The sequence below is a fragment of the Molossus molossus genome, unplaced genomic scaffold (genome assembly GCF_014108415.1).
Source record: "Molossus molossus isolate mMolMol1 unplaced genomic scaffold, mMolMol1.p scaffold_m16_p_4, whole genome shotgun sequence".
NCBI classification, from domain to species: Eukaryota; Metazoa; Chordata; class Mammalia; order Chiroptera; family Molossidae; genus Molossus; species Molossus molossus.
In genome coordinates this window covers 120,938,554-120,948,142 of record NW_023425377.1, presented here as the reverse complement: position 1 = coordinate 120,948,142, position 9,589 = coordinate 120,938,554, and the positions used below count along the sequence as shown (strand labels likewise).

Below are 9,589 nucleotides of genomic sequence, written 5' to 3'. Positions count from 1 at the left end.
TGCTCCTTCCCATCCTGCAGGGCCAAAGCTGTCACAGCAGTCCAGTAAGTGCGCGTGCGCGCCCGGCGGCCAGAGTGGGCGGGGCGCCGAGAGGTGGGCGGGGCGCCCGAAGAGCTGCTCTGGGATCACGCGGAGCGCGGGGCTGGGCGTGAGTCCCGGACGGGGCTCTGTGTCCTTGTCCTCCTTGGCTCCGCGCCTCTCGGACACGGAGGACAGCTGAAGAGAGGTCGGGGCGTGTCCAAACGGCCACACCGCCCCAAGTTCTTGGGTTTCCCCGGGCTCTGGTCCGAAGCCCGAGCTCCTGCTTTCCTGGAAAGGCTGCTGCCGCTGCGGTTGGCGCGCGGACGCAGGGCGAGTCCCGGGAGACAAGGCAGCGGCGGTGCTGGGAGACTCGGCCGACTGGACAGCAGGCTCCCGCCTAGCGACCAGTAAGTCGCCGGTCCGCGCCGCGGTCCCCGAGCCTCTCGACGCGCGGCGTACGTGCCAGGAGTCAGGGACTGGGGGCGCAGGGCTTGGCTGGGGACCCGGGGTCCGGGCGCGCTCTGGCTGTCCCGGGCGAGGTGGGCTCGCGCGCGGCCCCTTTACTCCCGTGGAAGGTGTAAGTGGCTGCGCCCTCTTTTTCTTGCTCGGGTCCCTTACAAAGGCACTGCCTAGTTAGGGCCCGGATGATGGGGTCCAGCCTCTGCTAACCTCCTGATCCCCAGATCTGCACCCCAGCGCCTCCTGGGGTCCTCAGCAGAGCCTACTGCTGTAACCTGGGGGTTAGAAAAGGCACTGCAGCATCTTAGATCTTGATGCTCTTTCTTTCCTGGTGCTTACATATTAACATCTGACCCCTGCACGTAGGCTTGTAAGCAAATTGGTAGCTGTAGTCATGTGTGTCGTAATTACTGTTTTATTAATACTAGGGCATTTTTCATGTCCTGTGACATTTTTATTTTCCATAGAACTAAGGTCCAGAGAAGTTAATAACTTACCCAGAGTCACTTGGTGTGGTAGTGGCAGCATTGGACCCAAATTCATTTCTTTTCAAACAGTATTTATGAGCACTTAGCATATGGCAGGCCCTGTGCTAGTTATAGGTTGCGTAGTATATGCCATCAGTTCTGATCTTTGTCTTGTCTGTGACCTTTGGTGTATCCTGTCAAATGCACTCCACTGGTGAACAGTGAAACTTGAAATGTTTTCTCTAAGTTCAGAATTATCTTCTGAATCCAGAACTGACATTTTGTACCTGGATTCAGGCTTGCAAATTTGTTAACAGCTCAGAAAAACATATCAGGTCCCTATGACTGGCGCTAAGAAAGTCCATAGGTAAAATAATTAGGTTGTTTTGTTTTGCCATGTTACTTTACTGTATCATCAGCTTCTTTTTTAATCCCTGGAGTCTAGTACACTAGTACAATGTATGATGTGTGTGCGCACATGCGCACGTGACAAGGGAATTTTTTAACCACTGAACCAAGCAGAATGGTTGCTAGTAGAATTACTTCATTTCACCCCTACAATAATCCTTTGAGGTGGGATTATCTCAAGCATTCAAGGAAATTGAAAGCATGGAGATTAAGTAATTTGCCTGGGGTCACACAGCTAATAAGCAGCTAGAGTCCAAGAAATACAGGACCCCTGACTATAAAGCCTGTGCTTTTCACCACCAGCCTTCCTGTGAAAAGAATGTAAAGAAGAATCTTTTCCAATATCTCTTAAAATGTATCAGAACAGGTCATCAATTTTTATATAAGTGAAATAATTTGCTATTATGTATTAGGCCAAGTATTATTCCCCTTTTATAGGTTAAGGTGTCTTACTCAAGGTCACATAGCTAGTGGAAGAACCCAGGTCTTCTGACTGCTATTTTCCATTGCTGCCTCCAAGTGATGACTTTAGACCACAGAAGTACATGGAACGAAGAGCACGTAAACCTCGTGAAATCTAAATAAGCTCTCTGTATTGTACCAATGTAAACAAAGAAAAAACAAAAAATTATTTCTTGGGAATACATATAGCACCCAAAGTAAACATTTTTTTTTAAACCTTTGAAAAATTGTATTTTTAAAAGCCCTTGGAAAAGAGGAGCTAGGTTTGAAAAGAGATTAGATTATTTGTTTAATGTTTCACATAGGATATGAGACAATCCACCTGATGCGTTAGTGTCCTTAGACAACTGCTTAAAGTAGATATTCACCCCTGAAAACAAATGAACAAATACGCTTCTAGTTTTCCTACTCTTCTCCTGTATAAGATTAAAAAGAATTGAATTTGTTGAGGTAGGCTAATAGCTTTTAATAATGTGTATCGGGTTATCTAGACACATTTTTTGTTCCTTAAACTTGTATTGAAAATGAGTGATTTAAAAGTAAAATTATAAGATAAAAATTAGATCTGCATTTTTGTGGGGCAAAGTACATGGTGGTATTTTTTAAAATTAATTTATGCCTTTGAGATAAGTGTGAATATATATATGTGTGTGTGTGTGTGTGTATGTATCTGTGTGTATATATATATATGTATGTATGTGTATATATGTATATATATATTGATAAAAGTCCAGAAAAAAATAGGGTTGCATTGTTTAAATGCTCAAGTACCAGAGTGACAGGAGATAAAAGTACTAGATGGCATAAGAGATGTTGAGTGCCACTTTAGCAATAGAGCTCATTTTTAGGAAAGGCTTAACATTCCTTGGCACTGTACAAGAATTTCTATTTTTGTTTCATTTTGTTTTTCCCTGTCTCATTGGCTATATAAAAGTATAGGCAACAATTATGCCAGTTTGGCTTGATACATACTTCAGAAGTAGCTCCTGTTTCTGCAGAAGCTCACTGCTATCAGACTAGCCCGATGTGGGGGCTTTAAGTATCTGGTATGGCTCCAGATGGTGGCTCCTTTTGGTACATTGGAGTTATCTTTACCTTGGGCTTGGATTAATATCTCTTCGTGGTGGCACTGGATAGCAGTTAGCTCTGCCTCGAAAGATCTACATGTTTAGAGTGTCCCAGAAAATCTGGTGTTTTTACATTGTTCTTGGGACTGAAATGGGATTTAAGAATATCTGTGTAACCCCAAACTCCAGAACCAACTATAGTAAGTTATATATGTTTGATTTATTTACTGTCACTCATTGACCAGGTGTTTACAGCAAGTGATATACCAGCTCTACATTTGAAGTGCTGACTCTCATGGCCTATATTACATGGAATTAAAGTGATTTGGGAGGCTATTTGAAGAGTTCATTGTTTTCAGGTTCTCTCCTGTTTCTCTTGCGATTTTCTACTTTTATATGTTTGTGTTGTTTTTTATCTATTACCGACCTAGAAGAATAGTAGCTGGAGACATGGTGGGATGCCCCATGACCAATTTAGTCAAATATGAGGTTTGGGATTTGTTTTGTTTTGTTTTGTTTTGTTTTCACACTAACATGGAATTTGCATATTGGCGTTGATGCCATAGATGTTGCAAAGGAAGACATTGATCCCTCATCCTTTTCCTGCCACTGTAAAGAAAATAAGTGGACTATAAATACTTCCAAAAGATAATGAAGTTCTGTGTTATAATGACGTGTGACTGTTCAATTGCAGTTTAATAAATGTACACAAAAATGTATCCGTGCTATTTTTTTTTTTTAACAATTCCAGAATGACCCTATGAAGTGTCGCCTCATTAGCATAAAAAAGCACTCCGATTGGGAAATTGCAAGGGTTTTAGGAACTAGGATTAAAGACAAGATGCATTCTTTATTATACAACACTGACATTTACCCTTCAAGAAAAACCTAGTCAAGCAATTTAAACATATGCTACATATAATTCCATGATTTTAATGATTGCCCTAAAGAACAAATATGTATAATGAGGACAGTATTTCAGAAGCCAGTTTGCCTTTTACCATTTGTTTAATGAATAAGAAATAAAATACTAGGAGATAAGGGTTTCTATTTTGTTTGGGGGATTTTTTTGTTTGTTTATGTGGGGGTTTTTTTGTTTTTGTTTTTTTTTTGTTTTTTAATCCTCACCCAAGGACATTTTTGGATATTTTGTTCAGATAGAGTGGGAGGGAGCGAGAGAGAGAGAGAGAGAGAGAGAAACATCGACGTGAAAGGGACACATCAAGTGGCTGCCACCCGCACAACCCAACCAGGGCCGGGGACAAACTGCAACCGAGGTACACGCCCTTAGCAGGAACCGAACCCGGGCGTCTCGGGACCGCAGGCCGACGCTCTAACCGCTGAGCCAAACTGGCCAGGGCTGTTTATGTGTTTTAAGTGAATGAAAATATATACATGGATTTAGACACATTTTCAAGAGCTCACTTGTTTATGGGCAAAGGTATTCAAGTCTATGGAATTTATTTTGTTTGTGTTTCTGTTAGTAGTAAAAGGGAAGAAGGTAATTGTCACTTCTGGTGTTGAAAGCCCACAGGGGGTCAGCCCAGATATTCTACTCAAGTGCTAAAAAGTACAATTGGTTTCTCTCAGTGTGGAGGACCTTTCTCCCAGGTGGTCCTCATGCCCCGTCCCTGGGAGTCAAGCCTCTGTGTACTTCCCTCCCTCGAGGGCGGGCGCTCCTGTGCTTTGCCTTCCAACAACAGGATATGGCAGCAGTGATTGGATGTCACTCCCTGATTGTATGTTATATGGCAAAGTTGATGAGATGACACTCCAATGGTTACATTAAGTTATGTAAGGCCGTCTGGCTAGCACAGTAACCCTCATTCTCGTGTTGACCTTGAAGAAGCAAGCTGCCATGTTGTGAACTTCCAGTGGAGAGAGCCATGTGGTAGGGAGCCACGCAGCGCCGAGGAGCCGAGGCCAGCCTCTGGCTGACAACCTGAGTGAACTTGGAGGCAGGTACTTCTCCATTCAAGCTTCCAGATGAGAGCAAAACCCACCTGACACCTTGAATGAAGCCAGATGAGACCCTGGGCTCTTGGAAATGAATCCTCATGAAGGAGAAGAAGATTGCTTTTAAGAGATTTGTTCTTCACATTTTTTATTTAAAGGCCTTCGTGAGCCCTTTAGATAAATTATGCAGCAGTGTCTTTCTTGAAGAGAGTAATACTAGGAGCTTTGAGTTCTAAGATGAATAGAGAAAATTACGAAGAGGGAAAGTATCAGTTTAGTGCCTCTTAAAATTTTTGGAGAGAAACACTATCAAATTAAATCCAATATCTGCCCTGGCCGGTTTGGCTCAGAGGTTAGAGCATCGGCCTGCAGTTCAGAGAGACCCGGGTTCGGTTCCCGCTAAGGGCATGTACCTCGGTTGCAGTTTGTCCCCGGCCCTTTTCACATCGATGTTTCTCTCTCTCTCTTCCTCCTACTCTGTCTGAACAAGAAATGGAAAAATGTCTTTGAGTGAGGATTAAAAAAAAAACAACTCCAATTTCTAAATTTTTGTTAATCCTCACCCAAGGATATTTTTCCATTTTTTTTTTTTTTTTTTTTTTTTTTTTTTAGAGAGAGTAGAAAGGAAGGAGGGAGGGAAGGAGGAACATTGATGTGAGAGAGACACATCGATTGGTTGACTCCTGAACAACCCTGACTGGGGCTGGGGATTGAATCTGCAACCCAGGTATGTGCCCTTGACTGGAATCGAACCCAAGACCCTTTGGTCCACAGGCCAACGCTCTCAACTACTGAGCCAAACTGGGCAGGGCTCAAATTTTTTTTTTTAATTGTGGCAAAATATACATCACATAAAATTTACCATCTTGAGTAACCAGTTTTACGTATACAGTTCAGTGGTGTTAAGTTGAATCATACTGTTGTGCAACCATCACTGTCACTCAACTACCGAACCCTTTTCATCTTGCAAAAACAAAATGCTGTACCCATTATTTCCCCGTCCCCTCAGTCCTGGTAACCGCCATTCTGCTCTCTGTTTGTGAATCTGACTGCTCTGGGTATCTCATATAAGTAGAATCATACAGTATTTGTCTTTTTGTAACTAACTTATTTTACTTAACCAGCAGCAAACTGTAGTGCACTCCTGACTCTATTTGGCAAGATGTTCCCAAGCTTTACTGTTCTGCACATCTTTAACCCTCTCCCAGTGTCCGGGTGATGTGGCTTTCATCAGGGCACTTTCCTGGTAGTCCAGGTGTGGATGTTCATCCTTCATAGGTAATGCTTATGGTACTTGGGCTTGGACTTCACTAGGCAGCAGCCAAACACTGTTCAGCAAACTGTGTTAATATGTTAGAATATCACATAGTTGCAAAATGTGGAGAAATGTGTAATGGAGGAATACTTTGAAAAGACTATATAATTTTATTACAAACCTGTAAAAAAAATTGTTCAGTGAGGGAGAGGTCATTTGAAGTTGGTGCATTAAGGTAAAGGGATTCTTAATTTTTTCCCCCATATGATTAAACTAAAAATGAGAGTTCAGAGGTTTAAGAAAGAGTAAATAGACTTTGATCATTGCAATAAAAACTAAGAACACAATTTCCTCTCTATAATTAGCATTGAAAATCAACTGAGTAGAAAAATTATGGAAATCAATTTTTAAAGATTATCTATATCTCTCCTTTGTTAACGTTAAATTTGGACTATTTTTATAATTAAAAATTGACTGTACTCTTGTAAAGTGGTTAAAATAAACCAAAAAACATATTTTATCAAGTGTAAGCTACTTGGAAGCTTATGTTATTCTAATTTCTGGATTAACTTTTAAAGTGCCTTTAGTTTTGAAATCTGTTGAAAATTTCAGAATATTTTAAGAGAATTTTAAAAATATTTGTTGTTTGAAGTAGCAAATAAATGAGTACACATAGTTTTTTGGGTTTTTTTTAAATCCTCACCTGAGGACATTTTTCCATTTATCTTTAGATAGAGCGGGAGAGAGGAAGGGAGGGAGGGAGGGAGAGAGAGAGAGAGAGAGAGAGAGAGAGAGAGAGAGAGAGAGAGAGAGAGAGAAACACCAATTGGTTGCCTCCCACGTGACCCCAACCAGGGCCAGGGAGGAACCGCAACCAAGGTAAGTGGTTTGTGGGCCCACGCTCTAACCGCTGAGCCAAACCAGCCAGGACTACATACAGACTTTTCAAATTGACTTTTGCTTTTTTCCTTTTTTAAAATGGTATTGAGCCCTGACCGGTTTGGTTTAGCAGTAGAGCGTTGTCCTGCAGACCAGAGAGTCCCAGGTTTGGTTCCCCCTAGGGGCACGTACCACCACAAAAAAAAAAGTATAAACTATAATAAATTGAAATAAAGTTTTCAGAAATCCTGTGGTTGATATTTGATAGGTTGGTTCATTCAACACAATTGATATACTAAAACTGCCACAGTGATACAATAACGGTGATAGAAGCTGTGTATGTAATCCTAATGGAATTTCTTCCCATTTAAAGGCACTTTAGAACTAGTCTTAAAATCCTAAGGGAAATCATCTTTTGGACTTTTTAATTTAAATTCATAGACTTCATTATTTATAACATTTTTAGGTTTACAGAAAACTTGAGCAGGTATTACAGAGTTCCCATACAGTCTTTCTCCCCTACCTTACAGTTGAGTTAAAGTATGACACACTTGTTAGACTTCATGAACCCAATATTGATACATTATTATTAACTACAGTCCATAGTTTACATTAGGATATATTCCTTCTGTTGTACAGTTCTGTGGGTTTTGATAAATACATAATATGTACCTACCATTACAGTACCGTGTAGAGTAGTTATACTACCCTAAAACTCCTCTGTGCTACATCTATTCCTCTTTCTCTCTTCCTGAATTCCTGGCATCTACTGATCTTTGTATTTTCTCCATAGTTCTGCCTTTTCCAGAATGTCATATAATTGGAATGATACATTTTAAGACTGACATCTTTCACTTAGCAATATGCATTCAAGTTTCCTCCATGTCTTTCCATGGCTTCATAGCTCAGTGTTTTTTTTTGTCACTGAATGATGTTCCATTGTATGGATATGCCGCCACAGTTTATCCGTTTAGCTATTGAAGGACATCTAATTTGCTTCTAGGTTTTGGCAATTATAAATAAAGTTGCTGTAAACTTTCATATATAGGTTTTGTGTGGATATGTTTTCAACTCATTTGGGTAAATATTTAAGGGCATGATTGCTAGATTGTATCATAAGTCTATATTTAGTTTTGTAAGAAACTGCCAACTGTTTTCCAAAGTGGCTGTATCATTTTGCATTCCTACTAGTAACAAATGAGATTTCTTGTTTATCCAAGTCCTTGACAGCATTTGATATTGTAATTTTTTTAGATTTTTGACCATTCTAATGGTTGAGTAGTAGTATCTTATTGTTTTAATGATGACAAGTAATGTAGGACATTTTTTCATATGCTTACAGAGTGGGGCAAAAGTTGGTCACAGTTGTTTGTATGGAAAATAATGCAATAATTAATAAATAATACAAGAATAAACTCTGTTTTGTTTACTCACAAGTGTTAACCTACTTTTGCCCCCCCCCGTATTTGTCATCTTTACATTTTTGGTGTAGAGTCTATTCAGTTCTTTTGCCCAATTTTTTTGTTTATTTGTTTGTTTTTTGTTTTTGGTACGTGCCCCTAGAGAGAACCGAACCCGGGACTCTAGTCTGCAGGCCGATGCTCCAACTGCTGAGCCAAACTGGCCAGGGCAATTTTTTTTTTTAATCCTCACCTGAGGATATTTTTTCCATTTATCTTCAGGTAGAGTGGGAGGGAGGGAGAGAGAGAGAGAAAGAGAGACAGAGAGACAGAGAGAGAGACATATGAGAGAGACATATCCATTGGTTGCCTCCAGCAAGACCCTGACCAGGGCCCGGGACTAAACCGCAATGGAGGTACGTGCCCTTCTGGAATCGAACCTGGCTCTCTTAGGTCAGCAGGCCCATGCTCTAACTGCTGAGCGAAACCAGGCAGGGCATGCCTAATTTTTTATTTTATTTTTTTTATTTTTTTATTTTTTTATCTTCACCTGAGGACACTTTTCCATCTTTTGTTCAGGTAGAGTGGGAGGGAGAGAGAGGAAGAGAGAGAGAGAGAAACATTGACGTGAAAGGGACACATCGAGCGGCTACAACCCACACGACCAACCAGGGCCTGGGACAAACTGCAACCAAGGTACATGCCCTTAGCGGGAACTGAACCCCGGTCTCTCCGGACCACAGGCCGATGCTCTAACCGCTGAGCCAAACTGGCCAGGGCCATGCCTAATTTTTTAAATGGGGTTTTCCTTTTCTTATTGTTGAGTTTTAAGAGTTTCCTGTATATTTTGGATACAAGTCTTTAATCTGATAGGTGTTTTGCATATATTTCCTCACAGTCTTTGGCTTGTCTTTCCATTTCTTTTTTATTATTATTATTGATTTTAGAGCGAGAGGAAGGGAGAGGGAGCGAGAGATAGAAACATCGATGAGAGAGAGCATCAGTTGGCCACCTCCTGCACGCCCCCTACTGGGAATCAGGCCCACAACCTGGGCATGTGCCCTGACCGGGAATCGAACCCCGTGACTTCTTGGTGCCTGGATCAACCACTGAGGAACACAGGCCAGGCTCTTTTCATTTCTTAATGGAGCTTATTTTTAAATGTTCATTGAATGAACCAATTTCTTTAAAGTCTTAGAATATTAGCTGTAAGTA

The 9,589-nt window shown here is 41.1% G+C and overlaps 1 protein-coding gene across 3 annotated transcripts in view; it reads left to right on the top strand.

The window, feature by feature from the left end:
- The window catches only part of ABHD18 (abhydrolase domain containing 18), a 66,162-nt gene that overhangs the window by 26,663 nt on the left and 29,910 nt on the right, over positions 1 to 9,589 (top strand). The window contains exon 1 of one of the 3 annotated variants that reach the window (XM_036239856.1): positions 128 to 428. The exons of 1 other annotated variant lie outside the window; for it this stretch is intronic. The gene's annotated coding sequence lies outside the window, so the exon portion shown is untranslated. Of the gene's footprint in view, positions 1 to 127; positions 429 to 5,986; positions 6,119 to 9,589 lie in introns of those variants that run through there. One more of the 3 variants, XM_036239855.1, reaches the window with a different exon arrangement.